Genomic DNA, 22,681 nt, shown 5'->3' with positions numbered 1-22,681 from the left:
GACTCCATGATGACCACAACATCTTACCTGCCCATGTGCAGCTGTATCTCAAGGTTATCCACTTTATTTCTTATGCTGCATGCATTTAAATACAAGACCTTTAGCCCTTTATTTGTTACTTTTGATTTTATGTCCATTTTGCATTGCAATTCAGACCACTTGCTGTAATTTTGCCCTCTCTGCCTCCTTCCACACAAACTCCCCATTAGCTGCCCCTACTTGTTCAGCTTCTTCACTTTAGTTGGATCAAGGAAAACCCGAAGGCATTCTACTCATACGTGAAGACAAAAGAATGATCAGAGTGAGGGTAGGATAAATGGGAAATATGTGACTGGAGTTAGAGGAGGAAGGGAAAGTCCTAAATGAATATTTTAGCTCAGTGTTTACTCGGGAGAGGGCTCGTGGTGAATCAATATAGAACAGGCTAATATAGAACTGTCAAGTTTAAGAAAGAGATACGTTGGAGCTTCAGAAAAACATGTCGATAGATAAGACGAGATTTACTCCAGGTTACTACAGGAAGTGAGGAAAGTGGTTCCTGGATTGTTGGAAATGATCCTCCTTGGCCACAAAAGAGACACTGGCGAACTGGAGAATGGCAAATGTAGTTCCTTTTTTCAAGAAAGGTAAATGGGAAAATCCTGTGAAATATAGACCAGTTAATCTTGCATCAGTGGTGGGCAAACTATTGGTGAGCATTCTTAAGGACAGGATTTATGAGCATTTGGACAAGCATAGACTTCTCAGGAATCATCAGCATGGTTTTGTGAGGGGGCATGTAGAGCTTCATGAGAGCCTAATTAAATTTTTTGAAGAGGTGGGAAACAAATTCATGAAGGTAGGGTGGTTCATCTGATGCACATAGATTCTGGTAAGGTGTTTGACAAAGTTCCCCATGGTAGACTCATTCAGGAGACATAAAGTCATGAGGTATGGGATTCATGGAAACCCATGTGTATTCAGAATTGGCTTGCCTGAGAAAGTAGAGGGTAGTAGTAGATGGAAATGATTCTACCTGGAGGTGAGTGAGGTGAGTGACCAGTGGAGTTCTGCAGGGATCTGTTCAGGTACCCCTCCTCTTTGTGATTTTTATAAATGACCTGGATGTAGAAGTAGAGGGGTGCATCCATGAGTCGGAGATGATATGAAGGTTGGAGGTATTGTGGATCGTGTAGAATGTTGTCATGGGTTGCAAAAGCATATGGACAGGATGCAGAATTGGGCAGAAACGTGGTAGAATATAGAATTCAATCCGGATAATTAATCTTTGGAAGATCGAACTTGAAGGGGGAGAATATGGTTAATGGTAGGATTCTTAACAGTTTGGAGAAAAAGAAATATCTTGTGGTCCAGGACCATAGATCCCACAAGGTTGTCAGTAAAGTTGATAGGGTGGTGAAGAAGACACATGGTCTGCATTTGTCAGGGGTTTGATTACAAGAACCACAAGAGATTGTGTAATGTTGCAGCTCTGTGAAACTCTGGGTAAACCACTCTTGGAGTACTGTATTCAGTTCTGATCACCTCTTCGCAGGAAGGATGTAGAAACTTTGGTCAAATCAAATTGTGTTTATGCCATAACCATTGCAGTGGACAGTGAAAATGAAAGAGCGTTTCTCCAGACCATGGAGCTGGTTATTTACATGGATAAATTACAACAAATCTGTTTTATAAATAACATATCACTTATAAATATGTTACATAGGCTAACCCTGTGTCTCCATAGTTCAGAAGCCTCTTGACTTGGGGGAAAATTTTTTTTCACAATCTGATCGTGGGAGCCTGAATGCTTTACTACTTCTTCCTGGATGGCAGGAGGGAGAATAGATTGCGGAAGGACTAAGTGGAGTCCTTCACAATGTTTATAACTTTCCACAAGCAGTGGCCGTTATAAGTGTCTATCGTGGCTGGGAGATTTTCCAGTATATTGCCTGAGTTAGAGTGTGTCCTACGAAGCCAAGTTGACTAAGCTAGGGCTTTTCTCGGAGCAACAGAGGTTGGGAGGCCACCTAATAGAGGTGCATAAGATTATGAGGGACATAGATAAGGTGGATAGCCAGTACCTTTTCCCCCAAGGTAACAAAGGCAAATATCAGAGGACAATCATTTAAGGAGAATGGAGGAGAGTTTAGGGAGATGCCAGAGGTAGTTATTTTTTTACATAGAGTGGTGGGTTCCTAGAATACATTGCTGAGGGTGATGGTGGAGGCTGGTACATTAGGGACTTTTAAAGGACTTTTAGGCAGGCACATGGATGTAAAAAAAATGGTGGGGGAAGGTAATGGGTCAGGAAGGATTAGATTTTTGTGCAGTAGGTTTACATAGCACAGTGGGATTCAAACTGCCCCCTAAACTCACATTCTACTTTAAGTAATCCCTATGCTATCGGTGCTCTGTGATTATTAAGGGATTGCTTATGTGGGTGGGAAGAGAAGGTTGAGAATCAGTGATCTAGACCCAATTGCTACTGAAGTATTTTGCTTGAGTAAAATTGTCACTGGCCCATTTCCTTTGGAGTTATGAAACCGGGCACATAACAAGTCAATGAGGTACGATTAAAACAGTGGTTTTCAAACCTTTCCACCCACATACCCCCTTAAGTAATCCCTTACAGAGCACCTATGACATATGGATTACTTAAGGTGGAATATGAGTTTAGGGGGCAGTTTGAAAACCACTGACATACCACAACATCTGAAGGATGCTATGTTCTATTTCTATGATAGCAGTGGCTTAAATATTCTGATGTTGTAGACTGAATTTTTTTCCCCAACTAAATTCTACCATCCAGAAAACTCATGCACATCAGTTTGCCAAATCACTCAACTATGAGCCCATACTGCCTAAATATACTTGAATGTCCATTCTTCCCGCAATGGCTTCCCATCTCTCGGTTGTCTCATATTCAGTGTCTCTTCGTTCAACCATTCCACCTTTCTTTGCATGGACATTAATTATCCATTCTTTGCTATTTTAAACACCTACAAGAGCTTTTTCCTCTCATCGTCCTCCTCTCTTTTGGCAGATTTTTCAGAAGTACAACTTTTAATGGCAACATCTCTACCCTACACCTCCTGCTGTGGGTCTACAGACCATGACCATGATTCAAAATGGTGGAAGACTTTTCTGACCTGCCCTTGTCTGAGTTGCTCTGAACATTGGGCTGGGAGATGCTAAAAACTTTGCAGAACTCTGAAGTTAAAAAGTTTTCATTTCAAATCACTTTTCTGTGTGGTGAAATACAATCCAATTTGTGGCAGGTGATTGCTTCCCAACAATCGCCGAAATAGAGGTGATTGGAGTCTGGTACGAACATGTTGTAACATTATGACATTTAATTCTGATATCTGTGGGAGTCATCCATGAGACAGACAATATTGTGAACACTTCTCTAAAATAATACCCAATTCTGAAATCGTCAATACTTCTTGAATATGGAAACTATTGTGACTTTAAAAAAAAAACACCCTGGTGTTCAATAAATATTTTAGAAAATTCAGTTTCTCACCACCTCTTATATCAGATGAGATTGGCCAATCACACTAGAGGAGTAATCTACAGACCCCCTGATGGTGTGAGAGAGGGAGGAAGAAATATGCAGACAAACAAGAAAAAAGTAGATCTTAAAGAAAGGTGATTTCTTGGTGCTCAAACTGACCGAAAGGAATAATGACACTGTGGAGCTGAAGAGAACCTGAAAGGGTAATGACCCAGCAGACCATGTGGAGTGAAATAGGAAGAGGGAAGGACAGAGCTTTTGGGATACTAAACCAGGAATGGGAAGCTGGGTGAAGCAGGGTGTGTGGGGTGCTTGTCAGGGCTAGTGGAGCAGGAATGGTTAGGCAAATTGGGCTGATGACGACCTGAAAGCATGATGGCTTTTCCACCTGAAAGGGTGAACTGGGAAAAGGGCTAGACAGAGCTTCAGATAGAGGAAGCATCACATGCAAACAGTAATTGGTCTCTGGCTGATGTCAGGCAGGGTGACTGCATCAGGTATGGTTTTGCAAGACATGAAAGGTAGAAGCAGGAAATAAGAGGAGGAATTAATTCTCGGCCACTGAATATTGGATGTAGCTTAAATCAACAAATTTAATGTGGGGAGGACAAAGATAATTCAACAATGCAAGACGAATTTAACCTACATGCAGACCAGATAGATTTTAGTGTTTATTATAGCTAAAAATCTGGCATGGTTGGTGTAGCGGTCAGTGCCAGTGATTGGGACTGGGGTTCGAATCCCGTGCTGTCTGTAAGGAGTTTGTACATTCTCCCGTGTCTGTGTAGGCTTTTCCGGAGGTCTGCCTTCCTCCCACCATTTGAAATGTACCGAGAGTTGTAGGTTAATTGGGTGTAAGTGGGTGGGCCTAAAGGGCCTGTTACCATGTTGTAAGTCTAAAATTTAATTTTAATAAATTTAAAAAAATATGAATTTGTTGAAAGCAAGAGCCTTTTTAAAGATCAGTCTCTTTCTTTCTTTGGCTTGGCTTCGCGGATGAAAATTAATGGAGGAGTAATGTCCACGTCAGCTGCAGGCTCGTTTGTGGCTGACAAGTCCGATGCGGGACAGGCAGACACAGTTGCAGTGGTTGCAAGGGAATATTGGTTGGTTGGTAGGTTTCTTGATTGGAAAAATCTACAGGGATAATGAGCCACATACAAGCAAATGAGACTGGTCCAGGTTGGGAAGGGCCAACATGAATGAGTTGGGCCGAAGGGCCTGTTTCCATGCTGTAAAGCTCTATGTCGATCTCTCTAATAAACACTTAGCAAGGGAAACATAACATTTCTGGAGAGTTACTGAAACATTGCCAACATCGGGGGTGGCACAGTTGGCATAGCGATTAGCACATCACCTTTACACCGCCAGCGATCAGGACCAGGGTTTGAATCCTGCACTCTCTGTAAGGAGTTTGTACGTGTCTGGTGTGGGTTTTCCTTGGGGGCTCTGGTTTCCTTCCACCATTTGAAATGTACCTGGGGTTGTAGGTTAATTGGGTGTAAATTGGGCTGCATGGACGTGGGCCAAAATGGCCTGTTACCCTGGTGTATGATTACATTTAAATTAATAAATTAACAAAGTAAGGTCATCCCTTTTGAAGGGGAGAATTAAAGCCCATCGAGAGATGAATTGTTAATAAGGTAAGAGTTCATGGGAGAAAATCTTGCTTGACCAACCTTATTTGAGAAGTTTTCAGAAAGTAGACAACAATAAAGGTGATGGATGGAATCAATCTTGTTTTCAGAATGCATTGAACAAAGGAGAAAGCAAACAAGGTGATAGAATATGGAGCCAGGGTCAATGGTGGGGTGACTAGTGTCAGAGCAGTAAGAGTGAGAGTAAACATGGAAGAAAGGAGGGACAGAGGTCTCCAGGGTCTTATTGATGCCAATCACATAAGTAATATAGACACTGGAATCAAAAGCACAATTTCTCCTTCAAGGTTGTGGTTGGGGGTGGGCTGTAATGGGGAGTGGAACCATCACAACTGAGAAAGACCACAAACACTGGAAGGAGGCACCAACACAAGGAAGAACAGGCCCAATAATTGGTGGACTCTTTGAGAGTCCATAATGAGAGGGCATAATGAGGTGAGGGGAGTGGAATTTAGAAGGCTCATAGCATCAAACAGTGTGGAAGCAGGCTCTTCATTGATGAAAGTGTCCCATTGATGCTGGTCCCTCCTGTTGGCATTTAGCCCACATCCCTCTAAACCCATCCTATCCATGTATTTGTCCAAATTGTTTCTTAAATGTTGCAATAGTCCCTGCCTCAACCAACTCCTCCAATAGCCCGTTGTGTACAACCCACCATCCTCTGTGTACAAAATGTTACCCCTCAGGTTCCTGTTAAATCTCCCTCTCCTTCATTTTATATCTGTGTTTTCTAGTTACCAGTTCCCCTACTCTGGGCAAAAGACTGTGCGTATACCCGATCAATTCCTCTCATGATTTTGTACACCTCTCTTAGATCACCCTCATCCTCCTGTACTCCAAGGAAAAATGTAAGTATGAGAACAACTCATTTTGTAGTTTCTAAAAGTTGTTCTGTAATGATTGCCATGGTTCTTTGCTCACTTGTCCTCTATGTTGCATTGATGGTCAGTGGATGGTGAAGATGTCCTCACATATAACACCCTCTGCTGGCTATTGATACCCAGTTAATGCACCATCGAATCTTGTTAACTAACCATATTCAATTGCAGTTTTCAAAAAGTAATTGGATATTCATTCATTCAGGTGCCTCGCCATTCGGCTTGGGTGATCATGTCTCTCCATCCATCACGATCCCTGACCCTCTGAATTGTAGTTGTTGCCTCTTGTTCTCCTTCGGTGAAGGTTCCATCTTTGAGCTGAGACCATAGTCGATGTTGAATTCATGATTATATCAGGGTAAATACTGAAGTGGTTTTCCATCACCATCTTCAGTTGCAGTGTCCATACTAGACAGGTAACCCTGGCCATTGATTAGCAGATTCATCTGCCAAGCATTTTTAGTTTTACAACCATAAATTCCAATCTGTAGAATCTGCCTGTAAAAACCATCCGCCATCTGCAATCCATGGCTTCCCGTGACCCTGACTGGGAGGCTAAACAGGTACTACACATTGCCCAAGGTCATCTGTAGGATATTGGATGGAAGGAGAGTCTTACACTGGCACTGGTGCTCTTCGACACAAAAAAAATGATATACGTAAATAAAAGAAAAAAAAATTGCAGGGTGTGGGGTGGTGGGGGGAAGCAGGGGGAGAGTGGGATCACTCAAAACACTTGTTCAGGGAGACTGGATGACAAGCTGAGAGATTCTGATGCCGTTACATTGCAATACATCAAGGTTTGTTCCAGGAAATTAACTCTAGCACAAGCCTTTGCTCCCCGTGTAATTTGGAATATTATTATTGGGTGCATAAAACCCAACTGTTACCATTTCAATTGTCAAGTTTCATTGCCAAATATTCAAATGTTTAAGTTCCAGTAAAGCTCAGTTTGTGAGAAAATGGATGTTTCCGACAGAACTGATTCCGTTTCCGACAGAACTGATTCCTCACTGCAGTCCATGGATGAAAAAAGAAGTTGTTTTTTCAACACAAAATTAATTCAGTTTTCTGCAGAATGGTTGTTTTTTTGACAACTGTGGGTCATGCAAAGATCAAGTGGTCCACAAGTTATAATAACCTTGTGTAAATATATCATGCCCCAGTGAATTCCACAACACTGAGTTCTATTCCAAGTTTTAATTCCTGAATGGACTGATCTCTAATCCATGCATATTCATGGGAAACATTTTGCAATTAAAGTTCAGGCCAGATCTGATGCTATCTGTGATTTTTGAACAATAAAATTGTTGTTCGAGGGCTTCAAGAAAAGACTTTATTTGTGCTGACATGCTTTTGCTATTGAACTGATCGTATTTATCCAAACTGGAATCTTGCTGAGGTTACAACACACTTCTGATGTTTGAAATTTTACAGGTTCTGTAAAAACCACAAACGTGAAAAAGACAAGCTAGTTTTGCATTCTCCTTTGATTATATTTACTTGCAAATGTTACACAGGAATTCTGCTTTCATTGTGTTCAGGAAACAACGGCAAAGTCACCTTGAGTGTTTTGTGCTCAGAATGCCTTTTCCTCAATGAATGCTGTCTTGTGTTTATAAGAAAGACTGTTTCTCTTTTAGAATTTAGAACATAGAACATTACAGCACAGTAGAGGCCCTTCAGTGCACCATATTATGCCCACCCATATATACCTATCAAAAGAAAACTAAACCCCTCCTACCTCATAATCCTCTATTTTTATTTTATTCATATGCCTGACTCTCTTAAATGCCCCTATTGTTCCAGCCTCTACTACCACCACTACCACCACTACCAAAAGATATCAGACACCTACTACTCTCTGTGGAAAAAAAAAGTACCCTGATGTCTCCCCTTAACATTTCTCCCTTCAATTTGTACCATTATCCTCTGATGTTTGCTACTCCCACCCTGGGAAAATGGTGCTGACTGTCCACATTAAAATCATGATCTTGTAAATCTTTATTAAGTCCCATCTCATCCTTCTTTGCTCCAAAGAGAAAGCCCCAGTTTTGCTAAGACATATTTTTCAATCTAGCAATCATACTAGTAAATCTCCTCTGCACCCTTGATGCATGATCAATTACACAAAGACTGAAGTTATTGGAGACTGAAGGCTTTTAGTAGCTGGAGATGGACGGCATCATGGGACTAAAGCCACACAAATCACCTGGTCCTGATGATATGCATCCAAGGGTTCTGAAGGAAATGGCAGAAGTTATAGTTGATGCATTGGTGGTCATATACCAAAATTCCTTGGATTCTGGGCAGGTCCCGGCAGACTGGAAGACAGCAAATGTCACGCCACTTTTTAAGAAGGGATGTAGGCAGAAGACTGGAAATTATCGGCCAATTAGCTTGACGTCTGTAGTTGGAAAAATGCTTGAAGCCGTCATTAAAGATGAAATAGTGAAACTTTTGGAATGTAAGGGTTCAATCAGGCAGATGCAGCATAGTTTTAGAAAGGGAAGATCTTGTTTGACAAACTTGTTAGGATTCTTTGAGGATATAATGGGTGCGGTGGATAAAGGGGAACAGGTTGATGTTGTATATTTGGATTTCCAGAAAGCGTTTGATAAGGTGCCACCCAAGAGACTTATCAGTGAGTTACAGGAAAGTGGAGTCCGGGGAAGTATATTGGCCTGGATTGAAAATTGGTTGTTTGACAGGAGGCAGAGAATCGGGATAAATGGGAGTTTTTCAGGTTGGCAGAGAGTGGTAAGTGGGGTGCTGCAGGGGTCAGTGTTAGGCCTACAATTGTTCATCATTTACATTGATGACTTGGAGGAGGGAACAAAATGTGGTGTAGCCAAGTTTGCGGATGACACCAAATTGAGTGGAAGACCAAATTGTAATGAGGATGTGGAGAGTCTGCAGAGGGATATATTTAAGCTGGATGAGTGGGCAAAGGTCTGGCAGATGGAGTACAATGTTAGTAAGTGTGAAGTTATCCACTTTGGCAAGAAAAATAAAAGAGCTGAATATTATTTAAAGGGTGAAAAACTACAGCATGCTGTTGTGCAGAGGGACTTGGGAGTGCTTGTGCATGAATCAAAAAAAGTTAGGTTGCAGGTGCAGCAGGTTATTAAGAAGGCAAATGGAATGTTGGCCTTCATCGCTAGAGAAATTGAATTCAGGAGTAGGGAGGTAATGTTGCAACTGTATAAAGTACTGGTGAGACTGCACCTGGAGTACTGTGATGGTCCAGAGGAGGTTTACTAGGTTGATCCCTGGGATGAAGGGGTTGACTTATGATGAAAGATTAAATCGTCTAGGATTGTATTCACTCGAGTTCAGAAGAATGAGAGGAGACCTTATAGAAACATATAGGATTATGAAGGGTATGGATAGGATAGATGTAGGAAGGTTTTTGGAGCTGGCCGGGGAAACTAAAATAAGAGGACACAGCCTCAAGATTCGGGGGAGTAGATTTAGGACAGAGATGAGGAAAAATAGTTTTTCCCAGAGAGTAGTGAATGTTTGGAATTCTCTAACCAGGGAAGTGGTTGAGGCTGCCTCATTAAACATATTTAAAATTCAGTTAGATAAATTTTTACATGATAGAGGAATTAGGGGATATGGGAAGAAGGCAGGTAGATGGAGTTAGGACATAAATTAGATCAGCCGTGATCGTATTGAATGGCGGAGCAGGCTCGATGGGCCATTTTTGGCCTACTCCTGTTCCTACTTCCTATGTTCCTATGTTCCTATCCCTTGAGTTGCTGGCTCTCCCTGACCTGGATTCAAACTGGCGGAAGACTTGTGGCGTGACAGCTATTATGGGGGAGAAAGGGGAGGAGTCATGAGTCGGGGAGTGAGAGCAGGGTCAAACATAAAAGCTTCTGTCATTAATAATGGTTTCACCACAACCCTGTCCACAGCTTCCACTCCTTCATGTAATGAGTTGACCGAACCGAACACAATATTCTAAGTGGGGTCTCACCAGAGATTTATAGAGCTGCAACATCACTTCATGCATCCTGAACTTAACCCCCACTTTGGGGGTCGGTGCACCATAACCTAATTACAAACAGAAAACTGTTCAAAGTCTCTTCACACCCTGAGCGTCATATTCATGCATTTCTTTCACTGTACATTGTCACTTTCCATTCATCGCCACCTTGTCGTTATTTCCCTCCCTGTTATTTGAGGGGCTTCTCCTCAGTCCTCTGCAACAGCAACGTCCTTCCAGTGGCCAATCCCTTTAATTCCACACCCCATTACCACACCGACTTATATCACCAAATTAATCCATCTACAAATTCTGTCTGGGCAGTCTCCAAACAGATGGCATCAACATTGACCTCCAATTCCAACCCTCTCCTCCAGGCTCTTTCTTTCTCTTATCCCTCTGTCTCCTTTCCTCAAAATCCCCACTCCTCTTCCTTCCTTCTCCTATCAGAGAACTACACAGCATGTCTCTCTATTCTCTCCTGATCACTTCTCAGCGACTTTCTCTTCTCCCCTCCCATCTGAATCCACCTCTGTCCTTTTGCCTGCACTCCTCCCCTCCTCATTCTTCCCCTTTCCCCCTCTCCCTTTCTCTCCTCTTTCTCCCCTCTCCCCTCCTCTCCTTCTCCCCCTCCACCTCGTCCCTTCCCTCCTTCCATCCTCTCCTCCCCTTCCTTCCTCCCCTCCTCCCCTCCTTCCCTCCTTCCCTCCTCCCCTTCCTCCCCTCCTCCCCTTCCTCCCCTCCTTCTTGCCTTCCCTCCTCCCCTTCTCTCCTCCCCTCTTCCTCCCTTCCTTCCTGCCTTTCCTCCTCCTCCTTCCTCCCCTCCTTCCCTCCTCCCCTTCCTCCCCTTCCCTCCTCCCCCTCCCCTCTCCTCCCCTCCTCCCTTCCCTCCTTCTCTCCTTCCTTCCTTCCTCCATTTTCATTCAAGCCTCTCCCTGTTTTTCCTGATTCCTGATGAAGGGTCCAGGCCCAAAACATTGGTTCCCCTTTACTCCCTGTCAATGCTACATGACCTGCTGAGTTTCTCCAGCACGTCTGTGTGCTGCATATTGATAGAACCTTTGTTATGAACTACAGTGGCAAGATAGAGTGTATTATTACATATGTCAACCCCCCACCCCCCCAGTGAGGTTGTGGAAGGACATTGGATAAGTCAAAGACAGTGCATCTTTGGCAAGTGGTGTGCAAGGATTCACTATTAATCCTACCCTTTGTGATCAGCTGCTTCTATACACGTGTGACAGCCATAGTAATGATTATCTCACCCCCCTCAGAAGGGCACACCTGTATAAAGCTCTATTGGGCCAGGATAACTTTCAGCCTTTGAGTCCTTTAGTTTGTATCAATGCTAGATAACGTTTCTCATGTTGTGCACAAGCAAAGTTAGCCTCAAAATATTAACTATGAGGGGAAAATTAGTGAAAAGGATACAGAGATACATGATGTGCTTATAATTGCCCCATTAAACCATTTGGATTTTCCCTATTAAAGATACAATAAAATCCCTAGTATCTGGAATTCAGGCTATCGAGAGCCTCAAGCAACCGGCAAAAATAATAGAGGAAACTAAATTTTAAAAATTAAAATAAATAAGAATAAAAAAACAGGTAAAATATGTAAGTATAAAATTGCCAACATAAATGTACTGAAGTTACACAAACCTTCGGTGAAGATTGGAGCAAATATTCAGCCAATGGAACACCTTGGTCAGGCTTTGCTCATATCAGCTGTTTGAATAAGGTTGTGTGAAACAGTTATGGCGTCTCGCATGATGAAGAGCTGATTGATGCCGCTTGCTGTTGGGGTGACTCTCTTAAAGTGTCTCCTTATCCCTGCCTGGTAAGAGTTAGAGACTTTATCTGAAAGCATGAGGGAGGGGGTGAAGTTAATTATCCATAATGTTATTGTTCATTTTTCAGGCGGTTCCATGGAGGGAAAGAAACCTGCAGAATCAGCAATGGTTAAATATTTCAAAGAATGTAATGGAAAATAAAGTAAAATATTTAAGGTTCATATATTCATGCAAGTGACGTTTGTTCACTGTAAGTACAGTATAGTATTTTTGTCTTTTCAACTGTATTAGTTATTAGTGCATCTTGGCGCCTCACAGTTCGGCGGGCAGCAACCTCCTTTGAAGAAGACCGCAGAGCCCATCTCACTGACAAAAGACAAAGGAGGAAAAACCCAACACCAAACCCCAACCCACCAATTTTCCCTTGCAACCGCTGCAACCATGCCTGCCTGTCCCACATCGGACTTGTCAGTCACCAACGAGCCTGCAGCAGACGTAGACATACCCCTCCATAAATCTTCGTCCGCGAAGCCAAGCCAAAGAAGAAGAAAGAAGTTAGGCATTGAAATTGTAAGTCTCAAGCAATCGGAAAATGCACTTATCAGGCATCTTCTGATTCCTATAGGTGTCAGTCACTGGAGGTTTTAAAGTTTTCCCTTTGCCTTGAGTAAATGCACAAAGTGCTGGAGAAACTCAGCAGGTCCTGCAGCATCTACCGAGTTCCTCCAGTACTTTTGTGTGTTTACTACAATCACAGCATTTGCAGACTTTCTTGCTTCACCCCTCTGCCTTGAGAATTTATTGTGCTTTTCTATGCATTTCCTTACTTACCTATTCATTCCTGGAGATATATGGTTCAAAACCTGCCCATCCAAGCACATTTCCTTTTGTCTATCTTAGATTCACCACATTTTTTGCAGGAATTCCCCTTTCAAACCATCAATCCAGTTGGATTTGTGGCAGCCCACAATTGCAGAGATCGGGCCGGCACATCACGCGGCAGCAGATGTGGACAGAGATCGCTATAGTGACCCCCAGGAAAATGAACCGGCGGGGGTAGAAGCTGGGGCAGCATCAGACCAACAACCCTAAAATGGCCTTGGTCAAGCTGTCCAGCTAACTCAGCAGAAAGGGGCAGGGGAAGAAGGGCATTCATATGTATGGATGTTCCCACCCGCTATTATTCATATGGATGACTCAGTCAAACAGCAAAAACGGTGGGAACTTGAACAGTATAAATGCAGCCTTTCCAGCCTTAATAAATCAGTGAGCTTAACCTGCCACACTGTATATGTGTGTTTCTTTATAGCGGTCCGCTACAATTGGTGACCCCGACTGTTTAGAAGGAATCTAAATCTAGCGATGGAGAACGAAGCAGCAGTCAGCGCAGTTGGCCTAAAGCTCCCAACCTTCTGGACAGTTCGACCCGGTGTATAGTTCGACCAGGCGGAGGCTCAGTTCCAGATCTGGGGCATCACAACAGAGACCACCCGGTACTACCATGTGGTCAGCACCCTGGATCCGCAGACTGCAGACAGAGTGGCCAACTTTATCTACAGGCCACCATCGGAAGGCACTTACACTGCCTTCAAAGAGATATTAAACGAGACGTTCGGACTCTCGTGGCGAGACCGAGGAGTACATTTGCTCCACCTGGATGGGCTTGGAGACAGATCCCCATCAGCACTCATCAACGAGATGCTGGCCCTCCTGGGAGATGAGCAGCCCGGCATCATGTTCGAGCAGGCGTTCTTGGAACAGATTACTGAAGGCATCCAACTGCTCCTGGCAGATGCGGATTTCACTGACCCTCGGAAAGTCACAGCACGGGCAGACATTCTGTGGAAACAGAAACAGAAGTGCTCGGCTACCATGGGGCTCGTAAAGAAGTCCCGCAATCAGACCAGAGCAGTCCCAAGCAAGGAACAGCAGACGAGAGGCAGGAGCAAGTCCAGCGACAGATGGTGCTTCTACCACCAGAGATGGGCCACCGAGGCCCACCGATGCCAGTCCCCCTGCGAGTTCCAGGGAAATGACAAGGCCAGCTGTCACTGATGGACATGATGGCTGGCCAACAAGAGAGCCTCCTGTATGTCTGGGACTGCCTGTCTGCCAGACACTTCCTGGTGGATATAGGAGCTTAGGTCAGCATGATACCCGACAGGATTGGACACTAGGCGCAGGTTAGCGGGACCCATGTTGAGGGCTGCCAACAACAGCAGTATATGGACCTATGGCACTCGTAGGGCCGAGCTGCAGTTCGGGGGCAGTCACTTCTCGTGGGAGTTCATGCTGGCCGCAGTGGAACAACTACTCCTTGGAGCGGATTTGCTGCGAGCCCACAGCCTTCTAGTGGACCTTAAGGTTAAGTGACTCATCCACACCGAGTCCTACCAGACCATCACACTGAGGGGCGTTCGGTCTTGGCAATGCACCTTAACTCCATTCAAAGTTCGGAGGATGAGTTCTCCAAGGTGCTAGCGGGATTCCTGACAATCCTTTCCCCTCAGTTGACAGGGGAGATGCCTCGACAAGGCATCAGACATCACATCCTGTCCAATGGCCCACCTCTCCACACGACTTCCCGTGGAGAAGCTCTGAATGGCCAAGGAGGAGCTGGGTGTCAGTCAATGGTCAGACAGCCCATGGGCTTTGCCCCTGCACATGGTGCCTGAAGCAACTGGGGGCTGGAGACCATGTGGCGACTATCGCTGGCTCAACGGAGCCACCATCCCAGACCATTACCCCATGTCACACATCCAGGATTTTGTGGCAAACCTGCATGGGGCAACAATATTCTCAAAAGTGGACCTCATGCGAGGATATCACCAGATCGCGGTGCCTCGTGATGACATCCCTAGGATGGCCATCATCACTCCATTTGGGCTGTTCGAGTTCCTGAGGACGTCATTCGGGCTCAAAAATGCGGCACAGACATTCCAGTGACTAATGGACGCAGTGGGCCAAGACCTGGATGGCACTTTCGTCTACCTTGACAATATCCTTGTGGCAAGCAGAACCTGACAGGAACACCTTCAGCACCTCCGAAATCTCTGTAGTCATTGTACGAGTTTGGCCTTGCCATCATCCTGGCCAAATGCCAGTTTGGCCTGAACACCATCGACTTCCTGGGCCACAGTGTTACAAAGGACAGCACCACACCGCTGCCCGACAAGGTAGAGGCCACCTGCAGCTTCCCGAAACCCAGTACAACCAAAGGTCTGCAGGAGTTCATGGGGATGATAAACTTTTATCGCAGGTTTATCCCAGCAGCTGCCTGAGTGATGCACCCTCTGTTCACCCTGATGTCCAGCAAGGAGAAGGACCTGACCTGGGACGACGAATCTGCACGTGCTTTTGTGGAAACCAAAGAAGCCCTGCCCAAAGATGCACTCCTGACCCACCCCAGACCAGATGCACCCATGGCACTCACAGTCGATGCCTCAGGAACAGAGTCCTGGAGCAGCAGATAGAAGGAAGTTGGTACCAACTAGCTTTCTTCAGAAAACGTCTGCGGCCCCCTGAACTAAAGTACAGTGTTTTCGATAGAGAGCTGCTGGCACTGTACTTAGCCATCCACCACTTCTGGTACTTTCTTGAGGGAAGGGCTTTCCCCGCTTTCACAGACCACAAACCACTGATTTTCGCCCAGGCTAAAATCTCCGATCCCTGGTCAGCCTGCCAACAGAGACACTTGACTTACATCTCGGAATACACCACCAATGTCCAGCACATCTTGGGCAAAGACAATGTGGTCACGGACACCTTGTCAAGACACAGCCTTCACTCCCTGGTCAACGGTCTGGACTTCACAGCACTGGCAGAGACAAAGCAGCAGGACGACGAGATCCCGCAGCACAGGACCATTGTCACAGGCCTTTGGCTTCATCCTACCACCACCACCCTTCTGTGCAATGTGGCCACCAGGCAGATGCGACCTATTGTCCCAACAACATGGAGGTGACGCGATTTTGACTCCATCCACGGGCTGGCAAACCCATCCATCAGGACTAAGGTCCAGCTGGTGGGCCAGCAAGTACGTGTGGCATAGATGCAGAAACAAGACCGGGGGTGGGCCAAGGCATGTATGCAGTGCCAAACAGCCAAAATGCAGTGACACACCAAGGTCCCCCCACAGCCTTACGAGCCAACGGAACGTAGGTTTGAACACATTCACATGGACATAGTGGGACCCTTGCCAGTCTCTCAGGGTTTCTGTTACCTGTTCACAGTGGTCAACCACTTCACCCGGTGGCCAGAAGCAATCCCCCTGGCTGACACATCCATCAGGTTTTGTGCCAAAGCACTCCTCTCATCCTGGATTGTAAGATTCGGACTGCCACAGCACATCACTTCAAACCGAGGCGCACAGTTCACCTCCAATTTGTAGACCGACATTGCCAACCTGTGAGGCGCTCAGCTACACCATACAATGGCATACCACCTGCAAGCCAACGGCATGGTGGAGTGTTTCCACAGGTACCTCAAAACCTCCATCATGACCAGACTCAAGGCCCCCAAATGGGTGGAAGAGCTACCATGGGCAGTACTGGGCATCCGAACAGCACCGAAAGAAGACCTCCATGCATCCTCTGCTGAACTCGTCTACGGAGCCCCACTCACGGTTCACGGGGATTTCGTTCCAAAGACCAGAGGACAACAGGAAGAGACAACCACCTTCTTGGACAGGCTGCTCGAAAAGGTCGGTAACGTGGCTCCGATCCCACCCTCCAGACATGAACAAGCCAAGTCTAACATCCCCAAAGAACTCAAGGACTGTGAGTAAGTGTTTGTACACAGAGGACCCCACTGTTCACCACTGCAGAAGCCATACAAAGTCATCTGAAACAATGGAGCCACCTTCGAGCTGGACATTGGTGGTAAACCAAAGGAATTCACTACAGATAGATTCAAGCCTACCCACACAGACCCATCAGAACCCGTGGAGATACCAACACCTCGACACAGAGGCAGACCACAAAAGATTTTGGGGACTATACCTACAGACACTATAGACTGTAATGCCGATTGTGGATTGTGGGGGGGGGGGGGGGGTCTTGTCGTGGCCTGCAATTGCAGAGATCGGGCCGGCACATCGCGCAGCAGCAGACGCAGATTGAGATCGCTAAAGCGACTCCCAGGACAACGAACCGAGTGGGGTAGGAGCTGGGGCAGCATCAGACCAACAGCCCTAAAATAGCATTGGTCAAGCTGCCCAGCTAATTCAGCAGAAACAGGCTGGGGAAGAAGGGCATTCATATGCATGAATGTTCCCGCCTGCTATTGTTATTCATGACTGTTATGGATGACTCAGTCAATCAACAAAAATGGCGGCAACTTAAACAGTATAAAAGCAGTCTTTCCAGCCCTAATAAAGGAGTGAACTTAACGTGCCACACACAGTGTGTGTGTGTGTGTGTGTGTGTGTGTGTGTGTGTGTGTGTGTGTGTGTGTGTGTGTGTGTGTGTGTGTGTGTGTGTGTGTTTCTTTGTAGCAGTTGGCTACAGATTATTTTCTTTTTTAATTTGTAGTCTATTCACGATATTTTAATGAGTATCATGCCTGCGCCTTGGAATTGAATTCCAAGGAGATTGGAGTTGGCAGGGAAGATTTGAATTTGCTCCAGAGATCTCCCCCCTACCTTGTTGTTGGCACTGATTGGTTGAGCAGCCAAACGCAAACAGAATTATCACTGCATACCAGGAAGTAAACAGAGCAATTTTTGAATTAACATTTCCAAGCATTGTCCAAAGTGCTAAATAAAATTTGGAGCTCATGCATAGGATTGCAGTTGACATCAGGATATAAATAAATTGCTTTTCCTATTCCTTCAACAGAGCGCAGAAATTAGACCTATGGTAATTGGCCTCGTGGACAAGTCAGACGTGGGAGATGCCTAACTTGTGGCTACATCAAGCTGACCATCATCTCCGAGGCACTGGGAAAATGCCTGAGGCACTTTTTGCGTGATTCTGCTCAGCATGTCTGACCTATCATGATTGCCATGCACTGGGCAGTGTCATAGGTCACGCACCACTTGCTTCTCCTTTTGCTGACATGAGTTGGAGCTTCTGAGCACCGTTATTGGTCAGAATAACCAGGAAAGACATACGGATGAGCACTTTTTCTCTGAACACTGCAATAGCAGGGAGCTCCCAGAGGCCAACTATTTCAATTCCAAACACCATTCCAACACCGACATGTCTGTCCATGGCCTTGTGCACTGCCGGACCGAGACTACCTGCAAACTGGTGGAACAACACCTAACATTGCTTTTGGCCACTCTTCAATCAAGCAGCATCAACAGCACCTTCTCCAATTTCCCCTGAGTTTCTCTCTTCCCGATACCTGCTTCCTATCCTCCAGCCCCCATTACTTCCCCTCCCTTTCCACTCAGGAAGGTATTCCCACCCCCAACTTCTCTCTTTCCACCTATATCCACTTATGACATCTTACCTGTTGTTACCCTGCACTCCTCAACCTGCCCCTTCCTCTCTCCTGTCCTCCCTCCATCTTTTATTCAGGCACCTGCCTGCTTTTGCTCATACCTTGACCAAGGACTCAGGCCCAAATTGTTGATTCAATTCAGGTTAAACAGGTTAGGACTTTATTACATGGAGCATAGATGAATGAGGGAAGATTTGATAGTGGTATTTAAAATTATGAGGGAGATAGACAGAGTAAATGGAGAAAGGCTTTTTTCCACTGAGGGTGGGCAATTTGGACAAGTTCATGGGTGGGAGAGGTATGGAAGGCTATGGTCTGGCTATGGGCCAGTGGGACTAGGCAAAAAAATAGTTCAGCACAGACTAGAAGGGATGAAGGGTTTTTTTCTGTGCTGCAATGTTCTATGGAGGTGGAGAGGAAAGAAAGAGCTGAGCATTAGATCACCCTGGCCCAGGGTTCACAGGAAGTGATCCCCTGACCACTTCAGCCAAGTCAATGTATGAGACAGTTGACAAGATCAGCAGGGCAGATGAATCTTGGATGGTCTAAGAGCAGAGTTCTGCTCAGGGAGGCTCAAGAGCCAGCTGATGGATAAAAATTGTTCTTCAACCTGCTCTCTTCAGGCTTCTGTATATCTGCCTGAAGGTAACAGCTGTAATGTTGGCTGCCTTCTTAAGGCACTGGTTCACGTAGATGTCTGCAATGTTTGGGAAGTCAGAGCCTGCACCGGACAACCAATACGTGCCCTCTCTCCAATGTAGACTTGCAAAGTTCAGTGCCAGAATGACGAACTCTCCCCTTATAGAACTGCTGTCAAAAGCCTGCAACTCGAGGATGTAGCCTTTGATTGCAAGGTACCACTGTCCTGTGTGACGTTTCTACGGGTTAGCCTTGCCCAATCGTCCCTGCTGCATGGAGATGTTGCATTTTTGATGCCATTCACAGACTGTCCCAACCCTCCATTCAAGCGATGGTCCACCTGATAGCCAACAAGTTTTTATGGCATGGACTCAAACAGGAGGTCACGTGCTGGGCAAAGACGTGCATGGACGGCCAATCTTCAAAAGTGCAAAGGCACATGAAGGCGCTGGTTCAGCCTTTACAGCCACCACAGCGCAGATTCGACCACATGCATGTCGACATTGTCGGTCCGCTTCCGGTGTCATGAGGGACTAGGTACTTGTTAATGGTCATCGACAGATTTGCTAGGTGGCCAGAAGCGGTTCCTATGATGGAATCATCAACTGATTCATGCACCAGAGCTTTTATTTCTGCTTGGGTATCTTAGTTCGACCTACCCACACATGTCACCTCTGACAGAGGCCCACAGTTTACCTTTGCACTCTGGGATGTTTTGTTGCGATTGCTGGGAATGCAACTCCACCACACGACAGCCGACCACCCACAGTTGAATGGCCTGGTGGAGCAGTTCCATAGGCACATGAAGGCTGCACTGATGGCCAACCTCCAGGTACATGGTTGGGGAGACATACTTCCCTTGATCCTCCTGGGAATAAGAATGGCACCAAGGAGGATCTCAACTCCTCATCGGCCGAGTTGGTTTATGGAGCCCTGCTCATTGTACCTGGGGAGTTTGTGCCCACAGCACACGGACAGGAGGTGCCACTGACTGAAGTCTTAGGCAGACTGCGGGAGCGGCTTGGAAAGTTGGCCCATGTTCCTACATCAAGGCCTGGAACAACAACACCCAAAGGAACTCCAGGACTGTGAGTTTGTGCTTGTGTGTAGAGATACACATGGGCCACCCTTACAGAGGTCGTATTGAGGGCCCCTTCAGAGTGCTACGAAACAATGGTAAAACTTGTGTACTGGACATTAGCGGGCATCCAGAGACATTTACGATTAACCAACTAAAGTCCGTTCATCTCGACCTTGATTGGTCCTTGCCACAACCACCGATGCGAAGGCGCAGTTGAATGCCCAAGAGTAGTGGACAATAATAGCACCAAAGGTTTAGACTCCTATCGCTGGTTCCCGGGGGGGGGGAGGTGGGGGATGTAGCAGCTCACCAGAGGTTTAATCGAACCAGCTCGGGAGGTTCTAAATGACATTACGATGTTACAATGCGATGATGTCACAAAGTAATGATGTCACAATGCAATGATGTCACAATGCGATGATGCCATTTGGGACACGTAGGGTTTTAAAAAACTGCAGGTGACTGAGTAATATGACTTTTACTGAACTTTGAATTGACTACATCTGATCATTTCTCGTTCTTAATTTTGCACTGTGACACAGTTGCTACAACTGGCCATTCCTCCCCACAGATGCTGCCTGACATGCCAGGTCCATTAAGCAGCTCCTTGTTTACTCACAGATTCCAGCATCTGCAGCTTTTAAGTTTCCACCATTAAACAAAGCTGGTTACTCTTCACAAGATTTTAAAAGGGACAGACAGAGTAAATGTGGATAGGCTTTTTCAATTAAGAAAGGGGGAGATTCAAACTAGAGGACATGGTTTAAGATTGAAGGGGGAAAATTATAAGGGGAACATGAGGGGAAATTTCTTCACGCAGAGGGTGGTGGGGATATGGAATGAGCTTCCGGCAGACGTGGTCGTGGCGGGATCATTGGTTACATTTAAGGAAAGACATTTAAGGAAAGACATTTAAGGAAAGTTACATGGATAGGAGGGGACTAGAGGGGTATGGACCGGGTGCTGGTCAGTGGGACTAGGAGGGTGGGGATTTGCTACAGCATGGACTAGTAGGGCCAAACTGGCCTGTTCTGTGCTGTAAGTGGTTATATGGTTATATGGTTAAGTTTGTGATTCCTAAGTCATTAGGTAACTCTTGAACACACCACGGAAATCAAGTATTCAAGTATTACATGAAGCATAAGAAATCAGCATCGATTGACATCTCTTTTGGTGTCTCTTCCAATTTAATCCGTTCAACATTCCTCATTATTTAAGTAGGGTGCTATGGTCAGTGCAGCGATCAGCCCAACGCCAGTGTCCCCGGTTTGAATCCTGCACTGTCTGTGGGGAGTTTGTACGTTCTTGCTGTGTCTACATTGGTTTCCTTCAGATGCTCTGGTTTCCTCCCAGCCCTCAAAACCTACGGCATTGCAGGTTAATGGGGAATTTGGGCAGCACAGGTTCGTGGGGCAGAAGGGCCTGTCACTGTGCTGTGTCTAAATTAAAAATTAAATCAAAAATTTAGCATACAAGCTTTTATTCGTTTAGAAATTGGCATGAAACTACCTGATTATAATCTGTCTATATAACCTCATCTTGAAAACAAATAAACAGCTGGTCATAAAGTGCACACATTGGTTGTGAGGTACAGTGGTTCAGGTGGAACTCATAATATGGGCTATCAGTGATCAATCCACAGTGTTACAGCTGAGACACTGATCAGACAAAACATGTCATCAAAGTATTTAAACGAAATGGATTACCATTTCGTTTAAATAATGTCAGTGATACAGTGAAGAAAATTGGCTTGTGTTTTAGGACTGTAATTATTTTCTCTGTAAATTGAGAATAAATTGTCAGAGAAGAATGCAAATCATTTTCAAGTTTTGTTTCTTTTTAATCATCTTCTCATATTCCCCTTCCCCACCAAAAAATATCCAACATCTCACCTTGAGCTAGAAATCTGCTTCGACAGAGCAAATGTGCTCTGCAGTTAAATACTGGGTCTCTCCTGGAGGACAGCAATTTTACACGGTTTCAGTAGTTTGTTTCAGTTTTCAGTGGTATTGATGGTTTTTTTTCTGAACGCGTGTTTTTCTGATGTATGTTTCACCCGAGTGGAACTGTCAGGGGTGAAATATGCAAATATAATCTCCAGCGAGGTTTTAAACCACCCTGTCAGTAAATCGACCATTTATCTAGTTACAAAACCACTGGGCTTTACTAACCCAGCTTCCCTTGAAAATGTGCTATTTAAAGGGCCAGCACTTAAATAAAAGTGTTTCTGCTCACTGAAGTCTGCCCTCTTTCCTGACCACATATTTGGGGCACTTTGTTCCATGTATATCAGGACCTCAACTCCCTTGTCAGCTCCCTTCCTGCTCATCTCTGCCATATCCCACAGGTTCCTGCATTACGAATGTCACTCAGAATCCATTGAGTCAGACAGTAAAGAAACAGGCCTTTCAGTCCAACGTACCCCCACTGACCAAAATGCCCTGCTCACACTAGTCTCACATTTGGCCCATATCCCTCGAAATCAATCCATGTATCTGTTTATATGTTTCTTAAATGTTGCAATTGTATCAACCTCAACCACCTCCTCCAGCAGCCCATTCCGTACAGCCACAGTGAAAATGTTACTCCTCAGGTTCTTGTTAAATTTCTCCTCTTTCTTTGGCCTCCAGTTACTGATTCCCCTACCCTAGGCAAAAGAATCTCTGTGTTAACCTGATCTATTCCTCTCATGT

At 45.3% G+C, this 22,681-nt stretch overlaps 1 long non-coding RNA gene across 4 annotated transcripts; it reads right to left on the bottom strand.

The window, feature by feature from the left end:
- Positions 1-7,357: 7,357 nt before the first annotated feature.
- LOC138745792 (uncharacterized) lies at positions 7,358-20,343 on the bottom strand. Of its 4 annotated transcripts, XR_011346514.1 has the most exons (5): positions 20,299-20,343; positions 11,691-11,972; positions 10,021-10,097; positions 8,248-8,359; positions 7,358-7,475 (listed from the first exon to the last, which is right to left on the bottom strand). It is a non-coding gene; the product is annotated as an uncharacterized lncRNA (long non-coding RNA). The 4 variants fall into 4 exon arrangements; XR_011346515.1 differs by lacking the exon at positions 8,248-8,359; XR_011346512.1 differs by lacking the exons at positions 8,248-8,359; positions 10,021-10,097.
- Positions 20,344-22,681: the final 2,338 nt, after the last annotated feature.

Source organism: Narcine bancroftii, chromosome 11 (genome assembly GCF_036971445.1).
Source record: "Narcine bancroftii isolate sNarBan1 chromosome 11, sNarBan1.hap1, whole genome shotgun sequence".
Classification (NCBI taxonomy): domain Eukaryota; kingdom Metazoa; phylum Chordata; class Chondrichthyes; order Torpediniformes; family Narcinidae; genus Narcine; species Narcine bancroftii.
The sequence above is the reverse complement of the archived record's forward strand: the minus strand, read 5'-3'. Positions and strand labels throughout refer to the sequence as shown.